The sequence below is a fragment of the Taudactylus pleione genome, unplaced genomic scaffold, assembly GCF_031769625.1.
Source record: "Taudactylus pleione unplaced genomic scaffold, aTauple2 ptg000064l, whole genome shotgun sequence".
In the NCBI taxonomy this organism is placed as follows: Eukaryota; Metazoa; Chordata; class Amphibia; order Anura; family Myobatrachidae; genus Taudactylus; species Taudactylus pleione.
In genome coordinates, this window is record NW_028284466.1 from 679,958 (window position 1) to 702,979 (window position 23,022).

Here is a 23,022-nt window from a genome sequence, read left to right on the forward strand (position 1 = left end):
CTGCATCCATGGACATGAAACTTGGGTACACTTCCTTGTCTCATTCTTACAGCAGTTCCAAGCAAGATCAATACATCTGTAATAAGAATACTCCAAAAACAGTTCAAAGACAACAGCCTGTAGACTTAAGTGTTGGCTATCTTTCCCTCAGCTCATCTTCTGATTCCTTTGGGTATTCTAGTCATATGGACCCTTCATCCAACTTAGCCTCTGCTGTTTGAGGGAAAAGTATCCAATGCTTGCTTTGGATATGGACTCTGATTCTAATTTTGATCCTGTTCGTGATAATACTCCCTCTCCTGATGGTCTCATGTTTCTTGACATTGTTTTACCTAGCCATGTATTTCCCAAGAATTGCCTGTGATATCTACGGGTTTCCAGAAGAAATGACCATCTCAAATATCAACTGAATATTCGTGGATCTAGAGTTTCTCATTTCAACCTCTTTGTACCTCAGTCCCAGAAAAGTACTGTATCTTTATGCTGTTGACGCAATGGACTGTCAAAACTAAGAAAATTCTGTTTATTCTGATGGAGAATGGTCCACTTGTTCTGAAGACAAAGGTCTTTTTTCTGGATATGAAAGTTGGGAAGATTGCTGAAGACTTCAGTTTGAGAGGGTGTTTCAAGATCCTTTAGTTTTGACTTCTCAAATTACTTGAATGGAAACTATTCTTCAAAGTATTTCTGAGATTCATGTGGGTGTCCGGAGTCCACCCATAAAGAGGGGGGTACTGTCATAATCCTGATTTATGTTTTACTAATAGTCCTGTGACTTACCTCTCCAACCTGCTCTGCAGATCAGGATATCCAGATTGCCTGCAGGCTACAGCATGTCTGTGTTGTAGCTACTGGATTCCTTTCTGGACTGATTGCACACCTGTGAGTCTTTCTGTCTATGAGAGCTGATGAGTTAGACCTGAGCTGAAGAGATCATGTGGATGTACTGTTCCAGTCCTTTAGTGCTGATCATTCTCCCTGCATGTCTCCAATGTGCAGCATTGCCAGAAGAAGCAGGGTCTTCATGTGCTCTGGGCCCTGCCATGACACTTTTAGTCAGCTGACCGCTGATCCTACAGTCTCTGTAGTCGTCGCATGATTCCATGCACCACTCAGAGTCTGGTTCCCTTTCTCCATTCACTACAGAGGACACCTGACCCTGTTAGCCAATCAGTGCTTGGGCAGTACTATAAAGAGACTTCCTGCTTCAGTCTGGTTGCCAGTGCAACGTCTTCTACAGCCCTGCGTGTGTCCAGACTACCTGTGCTCCTCAGAGACGTGTTCCTGAGTCCCTTACAGTGGATGCTGCTCCCAGTTCCTGTGCTGTTGCAGTTCAGAAAATCCCCTGTACTATTCTTAAGTCCAAGTCCGGATCCAGTCCAGTTCAGCTCAAGTACAGATCCGGCCGATTTCATCCCAAGTCGCCTGAAGTAGCCAGAGTCTTCAAGCCTTGCACATTTGTCCTTCTCTCTGAACCCAGGCCAAATTCAGAAAAACCTCCGAGCGTGACACCTAGCCTGTGTCTCTCATCCCCATTCCCAACCCGTGTTCATTTCCCAGCCCCTGTGTCTTTCATCTTCATTCCCCAGCCCGTGTCTTTCAGCTTAATTCCCCAGCCTGTCTCCCAGCTTCATTCCCCAGCCCCTGTGACTCCCTGCTTCATTCCCCAGCCCCTGTGTGTCTCTCAGCTTCATTCCCCAGCCCCTGTGTGTCTCTCAGCTTCATTCCCAAGCCTGTGTCTCCCAGATTCATTCCCCAGCCCGTGTCTCCCAATTTCATTCCCCAGCCCCTGTGTCTCCCAGCTTCATTCCCCATCTTTATGCACTTTTAAAAACAGCTGATACTACCCTCATTCCAAAGCCGGGGATGGACCCTCTTTTACCATCATCTTCTCGCCCTATCACACTCCCCAATGTGGATTTCAAATACTATTTCCACTTCTCTTTAATTTGGTCCTGGACCCTATGCTGAGACTCTTGGGTTGCTGTTGAGGGAATTTGGATTGGAAACCGATCCATTAAAATCTCGGCATAGGCTGATGACCCTTTGTTGTATCTCTCCAACACCAAATTATCCCTCTGCCCCATTATGGATAAAATTAAACAATTTGGTCTAGCCTCTGAATTTGGGGTTAACTTTAAAAAGTCCTCTGTGCAATTACTTAAAAGGGTCTGTACTCAACCCTAATGGGCACAAACTGTTGATCTATGATGGGTTAGGCATTCCATACCCTACTTAGGCATCTAACTCCCCAAGATATTTCTCACCTATATGCACTTAATATATTATTGGCCATTCATCGTCTTAGTAGTGAACTGGCAAGCTGGAAACACCTTCGTTTATCATATCTGGGCAGAGCGAACTTAATCAAAGTGTTGTCTTTTCCTAGACTACTTTACCCACTACAAACTATTCCCCTGGTATTATCCTCTATATATGCCCTAGAAATGACTATGCTTTTCTGCACTTTTATCTGGCAAAAATAAAAACCCTGCATCGGTCTGATCAAACTTCAGCAGCGTAAGGCCCATGGCGCCACTTACTTTCCAAATGTGGTGTGGTATAATCATTTAGCTCTCCTTAGACATTTTAGTGACTGGATTCAAATTGTCATGTTTATATGGACACGACCCTGGAACAGGGCTTTTTTGACAGATTCTTATCTCTTAGTGTTTGTACATCTGCATGATTTCAGAACTTACCTCTATTATTCTTAACAATCTTTGCTCATGTCCACCAGGAAGTTATGGTTCTTATTACACAAAAAGTTTCATTTGATCCCTCACATCTCACAATTTTTGGCTTTGCTGGGGAATGCAGACTTTCAGAGCGGTGGTAGCAGCTCACCCCTTTACTCGTTGGTAAATGTAAGACATACGAACTGTTGGCTGTCTTTTGGACAGGTCCACTGGCAGACCACTCTTTTACACAAGCTAGTTCTCTGTATAAAACAATTTATCAGCATACTGTAAATTAGCTTTTTTCTAAACTCAACACTATGCTACTGTAGCTCAACTGCTTGTCGGTTAATGCCAGTGGATCTGTCCAAGCTTCTAGACAAGATATTACTACTACTGCTCCCAATGCAGAAGGCAATTTCTACGGACTATAATTTGCTACACATCCCACTAGAGTACTCTAGAACTTCTAATGGGATTATGACATGGATGTATAATTTTCCTAATTTACCACTTGATACTTTACTATGATTTTTAGCACTCTCCTCCCGTGTTATCCCTGCAATATTCCTCTGGTTCCAAAATTATGCATCCCCAAACCATTTAAAAGGGTACCAACTAGGGAACTTTGGGCTTGATTCAGAGCCGCACGTTCGCTCCGAGCGATGTTCGCACATCTGCGCATGCGTATGGGTCGTAATGCGCATGCGCCAACCAGTCAGTGCGGTCGGAAATCGAGCGCTCGCAAAATAGCGAGTGCCTGCTAATTTGAGTGACAGGATGAGGCGTTTGTGGGTGGTAACAGGGGAAGGTGCTTGAAAACGGTGAGTGGAGATCCGAACGCAGGCGTGCCAAACGGTCAAAAAGGGCGTTTTAAGGGTGTGCATAATTAACAAAGCAGCGTCATCGACCACGTCACTTGGTTGTTTCTTAGCCTGAACTGTTCGCATGATTGCGGTAGGAAAATCCAACCACAAGCACTGCGAGCAGTTCAGACGCCTTTCGATGTACTTGATTAAGCAAATAAATAGCGGAGATGACGTAGGATGCGAGCAGCCAGGGGGCGTCTTTACAAAATAGCGAGCGCATGTTTTGTTCGCTCGCTCAGACATAGAGGCGTCAACAGACCGCAAAGAGCGAGCGCTCAATTTAAATAGCCGAACCCTTTTTCTGAACGAGCGAGCGCAAATAGCGTCCGGCTCTGAATCAGGCCCTTTGTGATTCCTCATAGACTGAAATACACACATAAGCACATATATGACAAAGCTCCTACTATAAGCGTTACAGAGACATTATGGAGGTTGTAAGCATCTCTCACAGCATTAACCCCAAAATGTTGCCCCCTCCCTGTGAGTTAGGGCTTTATTCAATTAGTTTCGCACCTGCGATACTTTTCCACCTGCCACACTTTTCGCCTACTTTGTGTGTTTTGTATGCAAAAACTTGTGCGCGCCCCAGCAATTCGCCGTATTCAATTCCAAAGGACGCTAAAACGCATCCCGGCGAAACTCAAACAGGTGAAAAGTGCTGTCAGAGATAGGGAAATCAGCCTAACACCTCCCCAAAGGATGCACTAACCTTAGGGGATCTGTATAGATGTCCCCGAATAGCCCTCCTGAAGCTATTTGGGGTACTTAAGTGCTTTAAATTGCCTCTATATAGCGTCTTTGAACAAGTGGTGAGGAATAGCATTAAACAGTATTTTTTCGAGCAAATAAGTAGTCCTGTCAAATTTGGGGTAATTGAAAATGGGTGCAAGCATGGTTTAAAATCACTAAAATTAAGTTTTAAGTGACATCAAAAACGCACCAACAGCAAACACCTGCAATCCAACAAACACCTCACCCATACTTGCAGGCCCTCCAAAAGTCTATTTTGCTACTTTTTATGTGTGTACCCCCACTTTGTACTATTTCACCCCCATTTTCAAAGTCATTTTTTGGGGTGTTCTTATTTTTTTTGCAGAGTGGTTTCCGCACCTTTGCACCCCAAAACTGCAATTCTGCACTTTTTCGCGCCTCCTATTCATAGACGAAACTTTTTCATCTATTACATTGCATTTACTTTCCGCATATGCGAAAAGTCTTTGCGAATGAATACGGTGAAAAGTTTCCGCCTGGCGAAATGGCGTCATCCTCGATACTTTTTCGCAGATTACGGCTTTTCGCCGTTAATTGAATACGGCCCTTAGAGTGAAGGGAAACTCACTATATACAGTACATTTTACAAACCATGGCATTTTTAAAACCATTGACAATCCAATATGTATGTGAAAGATGGTGCATTCATTTTAAAAGCTATCCACCATCCCTTAAAATTAATTTGTGTCAATTACTTCACTTTTAAGTGTATATGCTCAGAAATTATGCCAGTCAATTAGGTAGTTTAGACCTAAATGGCCAAAAGCTGTAGTGTGAATTAGTACCAAAAAGATTCCCAATCACAACAGCAACTACTGTAAGTGGGATGATTCAGATGGTGACCATGACAGCTGATAAGTATGGTTGAACAGTCGTCTATGAGATCACCATTAATCTTGTGTTGACATCTTTAAATAACAATATGTGGCTATTTTACCATTCACTGACTAGTTTAGTCAAATATTGTGTAGTTTAGACTGATGGGAAGAAAGGAGCTACAAGCAGTGGCAGACTGTATTGGCCTAGGACAGGAGTGTGTGCATTATGTGTGACACGATTGAACTGACCTTGGGTCCTGTCCAACCAGATGCCTCACTCACTACAAAGACACATTCAGTAGTGGACATCTAATGGTTTGACCTTCCCAAAGGACTATAAAGAAGGAGGGGAAGGAGAGTTCTACAAAACTGGGCAACTCCTTTTACAGGTAAACCGGTTATGTCCTTGGCTTTGCCAAGTAACAGCTTTAGAACAAAAAATCCTTCACACAGGCAGGTACTGTTGTTGCATTTGGCCAGAACAATTCCACCAAACCATATATTATTCTAAAGCTTTCATCTACTGATCTACAGAATATCTGTTTGCAGTCTCCATTCAATATGTACACTAGATTATGAAATCAATACAAATCTGATGGCATCTTGCAGTTATGAGATATTTAGTGAGCATGATAAAATTATGTAATGTTATAAGTGAAGACCTGGCATTCATCAGCCTCAAGTGTAATTTTCCTTCCTAAAACAAACATAAAAACAATACGTCTTTCTAGCACACATTACATCACTGATCAAATGACTTGCTTGACAACAAACAGAGAAATTCTTTATTACACAAGGTCTACAGAGGTATCTGCTTTGATGAGTGAAAATCGTCGTCATGGAAACCTTGTTAAGTATTTGATATAGTCTTTATATTTTAACTCTTTGTGACACAGATATACAGCTTTACAGCAGCCACGGATTGCCGAGCAAGCTGGGAGTTCTGGTTCAGTAACAGCTGGAGAGCTACAGATTTGCTAAGCCTGTTTTATAGGCTCACTCGTCAAAATAAATTCAATAAAATATGTATGTGCCCTGATCAAAGCAATAGCTCAAACACCCTGATGCTGCTTGACACATGCATTTCTTGTTACTAAATGACTACAAAATGTATCCTCATCTACTATGCAAGTATAAGTTGGCATAAAAAAGTGTAGATCTAAGGATAATTTGCTAGGCTTGAGAGCCTGTCAAACAGTTTCCTTTAGAAGGATAGAAAAGGGGCAGATGTGTGAATTCTTCAGTGGTAAACATTAAACCTTGTCATAACTCAAAGACTCAGCACATGGTAAATACATCTCCACTGTGTAACAAGTGCTTGTACCTTTTTCATTAACAGAAAGCGGCCCTCAAGCTTAACCCCTTCACTGCTGAGGGTTTTCTCAGTCCTATGTTGAGCCCATTTATTAACATATGTGCTCATGGGTTGGGTATGAGTTCCCAGCGGTCGGGATGCTGCTGGTCAGAATACCAACAAAAGCATCCCGACAATGGAAATCCCGACAGTGGTTAGTAAGTATACTACCACTAACCCTAACCTCTACCCTAACCCTCCCTAACCTACCTAACCTCTCCTGCTTGATATGCATAGGAATACTATGGTAGCCTAACAAGACCATTTTTAGAAAACCTACTACATTGAATAAGTGCACCTCTTGTTTATTTGACACAAAATGGAGATCTGTGCTTTAGATCCACCTACATCTATTTTAATTTTGTGTACACTTTTAAATGATTGTCTGGTGATCATCAGACAATAACTACTAATGGGGGCACATTGTTTGAAATAGTTGACTCCCCTCTTTCAAATGTGGCGGCTCCCACGTGTGAAGATGCCATTATGGGGCTGATGGGGTGAGGGCATTATAGTGCCCTAGCTCATCTATGCAAAAATGTTGTAGTTTCCATAGTCCAGGGTAATATTGTCTGGTGATCACAAACAAGAACGGCTAAGTGGGTATATCGTTGAAAGACTCCTCTCTTTCAAACAAGGCTAAACCCACAATTTGTTTTGCCTGTATGGTATTGATGGGGCACATTTGGTACCCTACCCCATCTGTGGAAAGCTTAACACAGGTAATCACTTATCATAGGTGATCACCATACAAAAATACTAAGTTGCCCCATCATTTGGAAGAGGGGATCCCATTATTTTGAAAGTAAGTTGTTTTTTTATGTCAGGTCGTGGGAGGTCTTTCCCAGTTCCTGGATTCCATATTTTTTTTCTGCAACGTAGGGGCTACTGTCTGGTGATTATACTGATTACCAGATATTTTTGCAACTTTTGTTGCAGCACCGTGTTTGAAAAAGAAGACTCCCTTCTTTTAAATGAGGGTAGCCCGATCTCTATAGGTACCAGGTGGGGAACATATAGGGACTTACGGTTCTGCCCCCATTTCCTGGTATTACTTTATTTTATTTAAACCGTTGGTGTGCCAATGGCTTCTCGCAATTCCCCACTGGTGATTTGTAATGGTGTGGAGGAGGTATGTGATTGTTTTTTTAATTGGGGCACTTCACTGCGGATGACAACTTAAAGTTTATCTCCTGACTACGCCAAGTTCCCAAGTTTGACAGTCCTTGAATCAAGACAGTTGGTGGAAGCCTGTCATTGCCACTTCATGTTAGGGGCATAGTCACACTATTAGGGACAACCCCTAGGTGTATATTTACTAAAGTGCAGGTTTTTAGAAGTGGAGTTGTTGCTCATAGCAACCAATCAAAGTCTAGCTATTATCTCCTAGAATGTGCTAGATAAATGATAAATACAATCTGATTGGTTGCTGTGTGCAACAACTCCTTCTAAAAACCTGCACTTTCGTAAATATACTCCTTAGTGTTTCTACGGTGATAGATTGCCCCTTACCTCCCTCCCAATACCCAATCATCGCCATGCGTACTAGTGGCAGAGCAGCAGTGAATGCTATAGAATTCTGACTTCATTATGTTAGATTAGTGGCACAGTAGCTACCTGCACGGTGTATAGGTGAAAAATGCACTAAGTTCTACAGTAAGATAATACCAGTTAGTTTGTTCTATTGCAGTGGTTCTCAAACTTGGTCCTCAAGGCCCTACACAGTTCATGTTTTCCAGGTCACCCAGCAGGTGCAATGGTGTATTCATTACTCATTGACACATTTTAAAAGATCCATAGGTGGAACTAATTATTTCACTTGTGATTCTGTGAGGAGACCTGGAAAACATGCATTGTAAGGGGGTCCTGAGGACAGCAATTGAGAATCTGTGTTGTATTGTACGTAACATTTACAATAATTTATGTCAATATAACCAGTGTATGGAACAGAAAAAAAAAAAAAACTGAGTAGTCTCTGTTGCTGTTATTAGTGTTGTGCAGAATGGTTGCCCCAGCAAATACATTTCATTGCCTCTGGGCAATGCAGCCAATGATTTGACAATTTTCCCCAGCAGAAAATAAAGTACTAAGCATGGCATGAGGCTGTTGTGATGTGGACACCTGTAAGCAGAGCCTGCAGCCACTATTGTTTTGAAAGCAGTAACGTGTACTTAACTTTGTGTAAAAATTCTGAACCCATAATTCTGCCAGACAGTAATAATAACAATGCTCAATAATGCTCATATTTATGAATATATGTGTCTTCTTGTCTGTCAAGTAGATTTTAAGTTGCACGCCTGCGGCAAGGTCTTTATACCCAAGTAAAATCAATCTGCACCTGAATACAGTAAATACAGTGGATAATTTACATGATCAAAATAGTAAAAAAGTCAAACTCCAACCTATCGCAAGTTTAGGACCACCCCAGTCATTAAACATGTGAGTGAGGGACCTGGATTGGTTATAACATGTGTAATTTGCAACTTTTTACAAAACTTATGGTGCATACACACGTAAAGATTTTCTGTCCAACCATCCAACTAGTTGATTGGTTGGAATGAAAATCTGGTAAGGTATGAAAGCCAATGACAATCAGCAATTTGCTCCCAAATGCTGGAAAATGGACAAAAACTGTTTGAACAAATTATTTAGATCAAACATTTAACAAACTTCTTGTCTGACTACCATTTTCATGTTTTCTGGCATTTAGGAGCAAATTGCTGATCATCATTTACTCCATATGTTACCAGATTTTCATTCCAACCAATCAACTAGTTGAATGGTTGGACAGAAAATCTTTACGTTTGTATGCAGCTTTAAGGTGCATACACACGGTACAATCTGTACCACCAACGACTTGAAAGATATCGATCATAGATATCGTTCATAGATCGTTCAAATATCTTTCAAAGATATCTGTCAGTGAGTCATCCTTCCACATCTCTGAACAGGGAAAATTTACGATATCGTCCAAGTTGGCCGGCATGCATGGACGATGAAAGATATCTTTATCGTCCATGCGGGAACGTGCATCGTTGTTCGATTGTTTACTGCCTAAAAATGAACGATATGAACGATATATCGTTCAAAGATATCGTTATCGTTCAGGAAAATCATCCCGTGTATGCAGCAGTAGTTGTATGCTCAGAAATTAGCTTTACCAAGAAGTGCCATTAGAAAGAACAAATTGTGTACCAGTATTAAGACAGGGATGAGTCTTGGGACCTCATTCAGAGTCGGTCGTACGGGAAAAGGGGCCGGATATTCAAATGATTCCCTCGCAAGTTGCGTCCCTAAGTTCGGATCGGTAGCTGGCCGACCAAGGGGAGGAAGCGGTCGGAATTATAAAAAATACGCCCCCTTCTCGTACGCATTGCACGTCATCTCCGGGCATATAAGGATTAATCGAGACCATCGGGAACCATCGAAACTGGTCGTAGAGCTTAAGGTTGACCATACCCTCTCTTAAGCTCTACGATCATGTCAGTGTAAAAACCTCCCATGTCACATGTGCCATGACGCTACTTTGTTAATTATGCACTCCCATAAACCGTATGCACTCCCATAAAACGCCGTTCGCATAATTAGGCACGCCTGCGTTCGGATCTCCACTCCCCCGTTTCCAAGCACCTTCCCCTGTTACCACCCACAAACGCCTCAATCTGTCAATCAAACTACCGACCTGGCTGTGTTCAAGGAGAGAGAAATTTCTGATCGTAGCGGTTAGTTTGCGCACACGCATTGCGAACTTTACGCATGCGCAGTATAGCAAACATCGGTGGCGTACGACCGTGTGGCCGCAACGACCGACTCTGAATGAGGTCCTTTATCTCTGGGAGCTCAGGGGGAGGCGGAGACTTCAAGTCAAATACAAAGCTATTGCAAGTTATGTTATGTCATGGCAAACATAATGGTAAGCTTTACCAGTTGAGCTTTTTGTCCTATATAAGATTTTTCTTTAGCCACTTCCAAGAGTTCTGGTAATGTCTCTAGCTATAACACCAGGTTTAGAATTAACAATGATTTTATCTGTGTTTCATGTATAAAGATTTCAATTACTGAGTTTATTTGTCATTATATAGACAGAAATTACATTTTAAATAAGAATGTCTTAAAACCTTCTTCCATCATATTAGTTTTATCTGGCTACAGCATGGGATATTCATGGGGATATAACAGGATTCATGCAAATCGAGAGTTAAGCCTTCTATTACTCTGCAGTCTCGTACATGTGTGTATTCTTACCCAGCTGACAAATGTGTATCATCATAGTTATCTCTGTGTTCAGTAAAACATATACATTATTCATCACACAGAACCTGCTTTCTCTGCTGCACACATACATATATCAATAAATAGTGGAAGCTTATTTTATTTGTAAGCCTATAGAAGTTAGTTTCTGATGCCACAAATGCCACCCGATATTCAAAGTATAGTACTGCCTTTTTTAGGCGCCCATACATGGTCCGATATAGCAGCCGATCCAACGGATTGGTACGATATTGCTGCTCTATCGTGCAGTGTGTGGGCATGATATCGGCCAGTGCGCGCTTCCGTGGGGTCATACATCGCACCTCTAGATCTTACTGCCTGTTCACTTGATCTGGGGATGCGATGTACGATCCCATGCAGCACTATGCATGTGGGGGGTGCCGGCATGTCAGGCTCCATGTGTGGGGACCGCCCGATATGTTGGCCATCGGATCGGCCGTCGCGTCCCACGGTGCATATCGCAACGTGTATGGGTAGCTTTAGGTGGGTGCAGTCAGTCACAGCAGTTCCCAATCAATAAGCGACCTCTGTAGAACTGGCTTTAGAAAATGATTTAAGACCTATATATGTTACTGTAACACCATGGTCCAGAAACACAACTTTTCAGGAGGGTGCTTTATACTCTGTAGCTAATGGGAATTACAGTATATGACCATATAAACTAAAATATCCAGCCCAACAAATGTTTAATATACTGTCACTGAAGTTATACAGTCACAGGTAATTTTTTGCTTCTCCATAAACTATATCATGTTGTTAGTCCTGTACCTGGAAAGTACTTTTACTTTGATTCAGATTTAATGTCACCTGCTTTAACCTCTACTTTGAGGCTCACTACTTTTCTACCAGTATTGCTCTGCACCTTGCGGACTGAGGGCCTGATTCAGCACGGATCGCAATTGCGATCGCAGCTGTGTAATTGCACGCAAAGAAGTTGTGAAATGTCTGCCACTACTCAGCCAGCATAGAGACACCCACTACTGCCTTCTCACATCCGTAACACCTCGCAGTCCTGAGTATACATCGGTAACATGGGAAAACATCGGCACATCAAGCACAATTACAGCAGGTCTAACCGGTCTCAGAAATTGCAAGTCTCATTGCACACAGTGCGTACTCAGGCTGCGTAGGCAATCGCAGTGGCTAATTTATGCACACCCATGCTAGGGAATTGCATCCATTCCCCCTTTCAGCAATGTTCATACTGGGGTGTTGCCATGTGTATGGAGCCTAGGGCCTGATTCAGGTTGGATCGCAAGGCTGCGGACGCACGCAACCGTTCGATGTTTGAGTTCTGCGCAAGCATATGCATCGCAGTGCGCGTGCGTATGCTGGCCACTGCAATCGGGTATGCGGGCACAGAGAAATGAATAACAGGAAGCACCGTTTGGGGGTAGAGAGAGGGTGGTCGAAGGAACGCAGGCGCTCCTGTGCATTTGAACGATGTTACAGGGGCGTGCATAATTAAGCCCCAGCGACGGCATACGCAGCCAGAGCACTACATGGCGACAGGATGCTTCGCAGGTTGTGAGGCATGTCATGCTCAACCACAATGCTGCGTAAGGGTCCGGTGTTTCTCTATGTTACCGATGATTTCGCTGACTTGCGGATGTATTTAATGGGAAGTGGGCAGCTTTATAAGCTGATGGCGTCTTGGTATAGTGTTGCGATTGCACTGCAATCGCATTCATTTGCATATTTTCGCAGTGAGCGGGTGTGTGCGATTGCAGACTTGCGATCCATGCTGAATCAGGCCCATAGTACCAGTTCCTGAAAGATCTTGCAGTGCGGTAGTAATGCAAAAGAAGCCTGTAAGCAGGAATGGGGTAGGGTGAGGATTTGCAGATATTCAGGGGTAAAAGTATGAGTAAAATGAGTTAAGGTGTGGAGCAATCCTGTTTTTTAAGTGCAATGCTATGGAGAATAAATGTGCAGATGTCTGACAGGAAGGTGTTAGATCAGAGCACATATCTGGAGGTGCTAGAAGAAAAGTAAAACAAGTTGGATTTATGAACCTTGTTTAACATATAAGCATGTTATAGGACCTGACTTACTGCCCTAGAATTCAAAAGTATGATTCTCAGTACATGAACAGTTCAAGAAGAAGAACAGATGGATATCACTGACCTGAAAAGGATTACAGTATGTACTAAACCATTATGTAATGTGTTTAAAAATTAGGTCTTCTGAAAAGAACTAAAAAGTGGATGATGAATTAGTTTCACAAGAATATAAATAAATATACCGGAAAAAATCAGCGGCACTTGGAGATTTAAGAAAGTTGTTTAATGTGTACCCAAACACATATCACCAACGTCTCGGGGCACCGTGCCCCTCGGTCAAGGTAAGTGTGTATATATATATATATATATATATATATAGTAATCGAGGAAATGGGCACTCCAAAACAATAGCAGCAACTTAGGGTGCCAAGATAGAGAAATATAGGAATGAGGAGGAAGGGCACTTGGTTGACCGAAACGTCGCTGTATATTTGTCTTGGACACTCAGGTGTTTGTATTATCTGCTGGAGTGTGTGTGTGTGTGTGTGTGTGTGTGTGTGTGTGTGTGTGTGTGTGTGTGTGTGTGTGTGTGTGTGTGTGTGTGTCTCTGTGTGTGTGTGTGATATATATATATATATATAAAAATATGTATATATATATATATATATATGTATATACACACACACGTACACAATAATATAGGATGCTTCATACATACACATATATAATTACCAAATTTGGTATCAAGGTCATGTTCCTGCTATGTGCATTTCAGACAGGTTTAGGCAAACCCTGCCAAGAACTACAAGACATTCAATAGTGTGAATAAGACTGACTGATTCACTCTAATTACAGGATCAAATTGCAGGTTCAACATGCAGTGTAATTGACTCTTGCTTGATATGTAAACTGATACGTAACCATTACTAAATTACAATTTAACACTACAGAAAATCTGGAACACTCCTCCCTTGTCACCAGGTAGAAGATGAGTGATGCTAATATGACTTTTTGTGTAATGACTTCTTGCTTCCCTTAGTAGCAGCAAAGATTAGAACAACTGAAAGGAAGATTTTATGTTCACAGTCATAAAGTCACTACTTAGGGGAGGAATCAATCAGCTGCCAGGGTTCCATCAGAACCTGGCATGCTAATACTATGCGGGTTATCCGTATAAGATAACCTTGCCTGTTTATGCTCACAAACCATAGAGATGCGAGCAAGGTTTTCCTCTCGTAACCAACTGCAATGTGCACAGTACTAGTATCAAGCCTTCACTTTTCTTTATCCCATAAAAGTCATTTAGGAAGCACAAAAGTGCAGAGCCAATACCCCTTTGTGACATCACACTCTACTTCTGTGCAACTGTACCCATTTAGGAGGGAAATGCATATATCTGAAGCATGCAAAGTCGTTTGCACTGGGAGGGGTTAGGTGATATAAGGTCTTCCTTTCTAGGCTCCAAATAAGGTTGTAAAAGGCAGACGTACATGGTCTACAAAAGCTCCTGAACGGTCTAGAGATGGGGTCTACCCTATATGTAGAATGGGATACACTTTGTACTTTCCACTTGCACAGCTGCCGGGAAGCACATTTCCAGATGTGCTGGAATGTAATATTAATAAGAAAAATTCTTTAAAACACACTAACATGAGGTGTAACAATAATCCTGCTCAGGACTTATTTAGGCCAAAAAGTAAACAGTATTTTGAAGACATTCTGAGGAGATGAAATGAATAAAATGGTGAATATAGCAGGTGGTAGTAAGCTGGCAAGGTGACGCACAACTGCACTTTTTCAGGTTTATCCACCAAACAGCAAAACTGAGGTTGGAATGCTTTTATGGAGGTTTCATGGCATTGAATTGGGCATGCACTTTGAAATGCAATTGGTGGGCACTGCTGGTATCTGTCCCCAGAATGATTCATCTGTTGGTATTAGAGGAGAGTTACTAGCTGTTTTCAGTTTGGATCCAGATTATGGGGGAGAATCAGTTAGCCGTGAGTTTCCCACAAAACCTTGTATGCTACTATAACGAGCAGTGTTTCCCACCCTCGGTCCTCAAGGCACACTACAGTCCAGGTTTTAGTGATATCCATGATTGAGCACAGATTGTTAGATCAAAATAACTGAGGTACTAATTAAGACACCTGTGCTCAAGTATGGCTATCCTTAAAACTTGGACTGTTCGTGTGCCTTGAGAACCGTGGTTGGGAAGCCCTGGCATAGAGGATTGCACGACTCATTCTTGCAGATCTTTGAATGCAACCCTGTGGGGCTACAAACAAAACTCAGCAAGTCCGGGGCTACTGTAAATGCCACATATGCGGGCTAACTCTCCCCTAATTTAATTTTTGCCTACAGTATGTCTGAATCAGCTTCGAGATTCATTGTCTTGGCCAATTTTCCATTAAGTGTTCCTATGAATCATGCATTTTGTTTAAAACAAATAGGATTTAAAAAATAGACATTTGGGGCTGAAAAATAATATTAAAACATGATTAGGAATTAATTAGCTGGTATGACACAGTGGATGGATGCCATGTACGAAATGCTAAATATCTGCTACACAGCATTGGACCCACCATACACTTTGATTTGAGCAAGTAGTAATTTCTGGTAAAGCGCATGGGTTTATTTGCGTGGGAGCAGGAGTTTACGCTGGCTTGGGGAAGGAGCCTGGTGGGGCGCATTCTTCAGAAATGCATGCCTACTGCAGTTTTAGTGCAAAACTAGATTTTCTTTGCTGTGAGAGATTGGTGAAAGGAGATAAAGGGATGGACGAGGCATTTTGTTTCTTGATATGCAGATGGGCACACAACTATTTCCACCAAACAGCTAACCATACTTCTAGATTAAACAGGTATCTCACAGGATGGACGGTTAGATGTGCCCCTTTTGAAGTGTGTCGTGTAATGAGGATGTGGTCTACCAATTCACTAGGAGACTTTAAAACAAAAGTTCATTTGGGACATATGTTGTTTAGGACACACATACAGGGCCGTAAAGGCTTGTCCGGGCCCTGGTAATTCAGGGGGGTCATGACATAATCATGAAGGGGTGGCCACGCCCCCTTATTAAAAGAAAACAAAAAACATTAATAATAGTTTGTACTCGGCTAGGGACCAAGGGGGGAGGGGATGTGGGTCTGGGCCCCTCCAACAAGCCCGGGCCTCAGGTAATTAGTAGCCACCCCCCCCCCCATCTTGGCGACATTGCACGCTCACACACACAGTATTTAATCCTCAATGTTTATGTTTCTTATCCCCCTCCACACCTCATCCCCCTTCTAATTTCTGTTTTATGTGGACACATTATAATTGCAAGCAGCATCATGCTAATCTTCTTGGTATAGCATTTATTTGTTGCTTCTGTTTTAAAAACAAAAACACATCTACGTAGGGGCTCACTACATCACTTGGAATCACAGCATTATATGATGTGCAATACTTAATAAACTGTGACCACGTTACAAAGCACATGGAGACTGGTAGAATATTGGAGAATACAATCTGTATCAAAGAAGCTTAAAGAGAACAATCAGCCAATGTCAAAAGTCAAGTGCTGCGTGCGTCAAACATGTCACCTATTGAAGTGCTTGTTGATTGCATTGTTATTCCTCCAGGGTATAGGACAATAAGATAATCACTCAGCAGTCAGTCCTCTCTTTCTGGGAGAGGTGTCCTGCTCCTGTGCTCTTCACATAAACCTCCTTATTACATTACACCCACCTTCGGGACTATAATCGATTGAACAACCATGGGATAAACATGTTCTGTGGCCAACACATCTCACCTTGCCCATTATTTGTCAATCAACTAAATCTTCCTAAAGCTATGTACATGTTATCAACATGTTACCTGAACAAAATGGGAGATCTGAATTGTTATCTTTACAATCTGCCCAGTCTAATCTCTTTCCCCATGGAGAGTTGTAATCTGTCCTGCCACTGCAGGACATAATGGCCTAGGAGTCCCGTCAGCTCTTCCCACCAGACAGGGCGTAGCTGCTGACTGTTACAGTTCTAGAGCTGTGTCAGAGCATCCTCTGCAATCCTGCCCTGTCACTCAGGTAGAGAACATTTCTGCAGCAGCTGTGTGGCCAGATGAAGTTTGTCCATATTTATGGAAGCCGCTGTCAGGGGAATTGATGGCAAGTGTGGTCGATGCGCAAAACTTTTTTTTTGCTCTTAATTACCACTTTCTTTTAAATTCAGTCATCATAACAGAGCCTTTATGATTGCTATTAAAAAAAATGCAGCAGTAAGTAAACCCACAAACAGAATTAGCTTTAAAACAAATTATAAGTTTGTAATAAAACTCAAAACAAAGGGCCTGATTCAGCAAGGATCGCAACTGCTAAAGCGCACGCAGTCGGTCGATTGTGGCATACTGCGCATGCATCGCAGTGCGCGAATGCCTCCCTGAGATCGGGACTGCGATCGCAGTGAGTACGCAGACCCATCGAAGAGTGATTGACAGGAAGTACCGTTTGGGGGGGGTTAGCACACTTTCGCAGCAGAACTGCATGCGCGATTGCAGCTGCGATCGCATCAGCGATCCTTGGTGAATCAGGCCCAAAGTACAGTGATTGTAGTATAGGAAGACGGGGAGGAGGAACGAAGCACAACATAAAGAGTTTTTTTGTGTTATCAGGGTTAGAAAGATGATGGCCTTGGTACTACAGATGTTTTTTTATACTTTAGCATAATATGATAATTAGCATCACTGGCAGCACAACTGCATTAAAATGAATTCCTCCTTAAACAAAATATATGTCTATTTATTTTCAATGTCAAATAACAATAATAAAATAAACTATTTGTTAAGCTGGGTGCACACTGGCCCTGATTCAGAGCCGGACGCTCTGACAGAGCGCTCGCTCTGACTCAAGGCCATCCTTCTGAATTTTTAGAGCTGCCTCCTGGCCGCTCGTATAGCTGTGGGTGACCACCCACAGCTATAGCGAGTGGCCAGGAAGATGTTCACGATGGTCAAGACCATCGCGACCATCGGGCTTGCGACAAGACCCTTGAGGTAGGGTCTCGTTGCCGCAAGCCCTGGAGTGCTTTTGGCTCTGTCAGAGCCAAAAGCACTCCCACTGACATCACTTGTGATGTCAGTGGGGCCGGCCCCAGACGGTAGGCGTTCCCATGGGAACGCCTCCATCTGGCCAGCCACGCCCCCGGCACGCCCAGCAAAGGGTGTGTGCTGTCACTCACCATCGACAGCACGCCCCCTTTGTAGCGAGACCCATAGCGACGGCTTGCCTGTCGCTATCCGGGTCTCGCGCATGCGCATGACGGAGCCGGGTCCGTCGTGCGCATGCGCACTGGGCCAACATCGACCCGCTTGTGAGCACTCAGCGCTCACGAGCGGGTCTGAATTAGGCCCACTATACAATATAAAGTACGATAAATCGTTCCGACATGGATAGGAACGATATATCATACACATCGTATAGTGTGTATGTCTAATCCGTCATTAACGGTCTTTCATCGTTACACATCAGATGGGACGATGCAATGAACACTGTCTTGTTACATGCGGCATGTAATGACACATCGCACTGTTGTACAACAGATCGTGCAGTGTGTACAGCGTGCACAATGTATAATTACATCATATCGGACAGTTGCTTGGTTGCACCATTGCATGGTGTGTACACAGCTTTACTCTTTAGGTGTACTGTTTAGTTACGAGCAGGTGTCTGTTTGGTGTAGATATGGTGAAATAAGACTTACCTCCTGTTTTATTAAGTTTATTGCAGGAGGAAGTGGTTACATGTCGATGGTTACAATGTAAACTGCATAATGTAAACTGCACGCGGTTCTAATCCTAATTCAAGCATTTTAGCCATGTCAATGTTATAGCTTTAAACCTAATGCTTTACCATCATAGTCGACAAATCATACCATTCCCCAATCAGGAGACTGCTTGCTTTTATGCTTTATTGAAACAATGTTGATGCAGTCTGTAAAACCGTTACCCCTTAGTGCTGCAGGCAAAAGATAAACTACGTCCAGTTTAATGGGACAAGCCGGGCATCCACTATACAATTTTCTGTCAGATATCTGTCCAATCTGGCTGGTTGGAATGAAATCCTGGTAATGTATGGGAGCAAATGACAGTCGATCATCTGGTTTTAAACACTGAAAAAAGCACAAAAAAATTGTTGATATTGGTTAAATTTGTGTGTAACCAATTTGTCTGAACCACCATTTTTGGCTATTTTCCAATGTTTGTGATCAAATGGATGATTGTCATTTGCTCCCATACATTACCAGGTTTTCATTCCAACCAGCCAGATTGGACAGATATCTGACAGAAAATTGTATAGTGGATGCCCAGCTTTAGATGTCTATACACTAGACGACTCGCAAACAATGCAATTTCGTCAACGATATCCCTTGAACCCCCCGGCAATCCCGGACAAACGATATCGTGCATAAAATTGTGCAATCTGACCAACGACCTAACGATCTGCATCAAATCAATTAACGAGATTGCCAGATCTTACTGCATGTAGGGAAGATCTGAGGATACGACATCATTATCGTCTGTGGACACTGCACAATTTGTGGTTCCAATGCGTCAGAATCGGCCAAATCATGCACAAAATAGTCTAGTGTGTACCCAGAAGAAGAAAATACCAACTATAAGGATTTCACATTTAAGAGACATTTCTGACCACTTACAACAACAGATTCCTGGTATTGTGCTCATAGAAACCACTGTCTGACTATGCAGAAAACCTGACTCAGTCTAGTACAGAAATACTTAAGGAACAACCAGTCTACAGAAAATTCCTACTACTGGCTATTCGGCCCAGCTGTATATACAGTAGATAGTGGTAACAGAATTGCCAGGGACAATATTGGATTGTAAACAGTTGTCCTTGGAAGTTTTTTTTTTTTTAGACCTTGACAATTTGCCTGTTTCACACTGCACAATCACCACTCATTGTCAATCCTCAGTACATGGCCTTCTACATTGTATGAGTATAATCTAATAAATATAGAATTCACATAAATCAATAACATCATGTTTTCGGTACGTGGTTATGTTGAGGATGGTGTTACGTCTGCAAAGGACATATGTAAATGTAACCACTAGCAGCAATTTCCCCCGAAAATTATATACAAATTCTGTTATCTATGAAATTTACAGAAAGGCGATCGCAAATTCTGCAAAATGTACTTATGCCAATTGCTACATTTTATAGGCTCTAAAAACCAGCAAGCGTCCCATTACTTTACAAAGCAGAAAAGCATCCAATACCTTCACATTTTACACAATGTGAGCGTGCAATCAGGAAGTGACTTTACATAGAGAAAAGAACTGTTCAACAGTCCCGCATCACACTTACATGTGAGAATACTGCGGCTTGCAAAGTCCCACATATTGCAGACTAACAATGTTTCGTATTTCCATAAGGGATAGACTTACTCGGGTAAACAGAGAGTGTCTTTTATCTCTGCACTACTTGCAGAACACTACAGTAGCATCTTAGGAGGAGTCTCAAACATGTTAACTTTCAAGCTGAGACTTGATGTTTCCAGGTAGGGAGATTTATCTTTGGAGCGTGAGAAATTTGGATATCTGGATCCAAGACAACAAGGTTTTGCCAAATGGTTACCGGCTCATTTACTGTGAATTGTCAATGCAGGGTATACAGTATGTGATATCCAGAGCTGGGATCAAAAGAAGGGGTAAGGTCTTACCTTGAGCATGTCATGCCAAATGTGATACTGACAAGCACAGTGACTGACAAAGAAAGGCGACGCTTCTGATCATGTGGTATTTCTAGCAATATTATAATATCCGCTAACCATTATATTTAAAGGGCCCCTGCATTAGGCATTAAATGTGGTATAAAGTGCAAAATATTACCAACTGTATTGTACTGACTGTTGCCAACTATAGACAGAGACAATTAGATATATTATAGACAGTGCCCTCATATTATACAGCATCGTGGAAAAGAGGTGCGGCAGGTTACCTAGAATTTCACGTGTGTAAAGTATAGACTATAAATGCAATAACATTTGCTTTTACTCAGGACTTATGCAGTTCTTTAGCTGGTATATCATATATGAACATTCAAAGTATTTAATATAAAAAAGGAACATGTATAGATTCCCTATAGATTGTAAGCTTGCAAGCAGGGCCTTCCTACCTATATATCTGTTTGTTATTACCCAGTTTTCTTCTGTTAATGTTCCAATTGTAAAGCGCAACGGAATATGCTGCGCTATATAAGAAACTGTTAATAAATAATAAATAAATAATAATCGTGCTAGATTTGTGAATGCAGTCACTACAGCATGCATGTCATATACACTGAAGAAATATTGATAAAACAAAAAGAATTATATAAAACACCAACATAAAATGCTATAATGCAATAATAAAAAAATCACTCCAGATATTGCAAATAATATGGGTTACTTGTTAAAATGGGCAGAAAACCACAAGCCCAGAATGATTCAGCAAGGAGGAAGACACCATTACGGTTTCAAGAATTAGCGTTTTGGGCGTTTCCATTCAAAATTTGAATAATATATAATAAATCGTTAATAGAGTCATCCGCGAATGTATTTACCATATGGATGTCACACAACGGGTTAATGGCACCTCAAACTCTTTTCTGTAGAAATAAAAGTGCTGGCTGAACTCTGTCCACGCCTGCACATTTAGCGAAATAAATCCACACTTATCCACATTTATTAAGGATATCATTCATCTATTCCGATCTAGCTGAAACTGCAAATATGAAAGTCAGAGCATTGAAGGTCTCTATACTATATAATCTACAAATGAAGTTACTTGTAGTTTGTTTCTACAGAGATCTATTGAAATATTATGTGTTCTTGAAACGAGAGAAAAAAAAAAAACACTTTTTAGCCATGATTAATCTCTGACACATCTAACAAGCTAAATCAGCTTTATATACTATGCTATAGTAAAGCACATGGTAAATGGTGATGCTTTCGGTAGTTCTCTAATGATCTGAAGACGAGCTAATGACTTCTAAAAAAACAAATGTGATTGGCAGTGAGTGACATGATTCCTCCACACCTGCAGAGGTCTGCACCAGCCAGGCTCTGCAATACACAGCACAGGACTAATCAGCTACAAGGGTTAAATCAATTCAAGCTTCACCTTAGCCATGATCCCATTCTTTGTTTCCAGGCAGACTACAGTGCAGATGTGAGTCCTGCCACACTGCGCATGCACACTGAAACTATGCATAAAATTCAGGGGGGGAAAAAAAAAATACCTCCCAAAAGTAATCAGTTATGTACTTTCCCCAAATCATTTTAAAGTCATGTGAGCGCTAATATTACTCAATATTCCACAATGCTTTCTTTTGTAATATCTGGCAGGTAAACTATTGAAAGAGTTAATAAGTTTAAAACAGTGTCAGAACGGACAAATACCATATGGACTATATTCCATATCGTACACACATATAAATTTATACATGCTAATATAATAATAATAATAATATATATATATATATATTATATCCTTATTCTATTGGTAGAATTAAGTAGAGTAACACTGCTATTATTAACGAGATAGAACGTATAGGTCTGACTTAGCAAATACCGCAATGCATCAAGGGTCATAATAAACAAAAATAAGATTTGCGTGCAGAAAAACACATTATGGCAGCAAATATGTGAAACTGCACTCGAAAATATTCCCTGAAAGCAAACACTATACTCCCATTTTATTTATTGACACGTAAATATTTAGCTTGAAATAATATGGAGCCTGTTTAGCTTTCATGCAGAAACAGTGGCAATAAATCAGTTAACAGATCAACAGAAATCTAGTGAAACTGTATTTTAGGACTAAAAGGCAGATCAGCCACTTTCCAAATGCTGCAGAGAGCGATCCATTCCTCGTCTCAGTCAGCATGTTACAGTAAAGCAGGCTCTGTCTCCCAGCACATGCCACACGCTGCTCACACACCCTGTACATCTAAGGGAACCTCTGGAAAATCCGAGGTACGTCCGCACTGCAATTATGCTTTTCCTTCAGATGCTGGAGTCGTGCTTGTTGTACGAAATTGGGGACCCGCTTACCTTACTCTTATATGCTGATCCAGCGACCCCAGAATACCCAATCCTCAGCTGCAGAATGCCATATGGAAAAAGCAGAAGCAGCATTAAGCAAGACAGGCAGAGTGCTGGGTGAGGCTTTAGCATGGGTGTATAATGAATGCCGCCATTTTAAAGCCTGGCTC

At 41.8% G+C, this 23,022-nt stretch overlaps 1 protein-coding gene across 1 annotated transcript in view; it reads right to left on the minus strand.

Annotated features, from left to right (window-relative positions):
• The window catches only part of MBNL3 (muscleblind like splicing regulator 3), a 163,489-nt gene extending 140,496 nt beyond the window's left edge, over window positions 1–22,993 (minus strand). The window contains exon 1 of the mRNA XM_088465741.1: window positions 22,862–22,993. The gene's annotated coding sequence lies outside the window, so the exon portion shown is untranslated. The remainder of the gene's footprint in view (window positions 1–22,861) is intronic.
• Window positions 22,994–23,022: the final 29 nt, after the last annotated feature.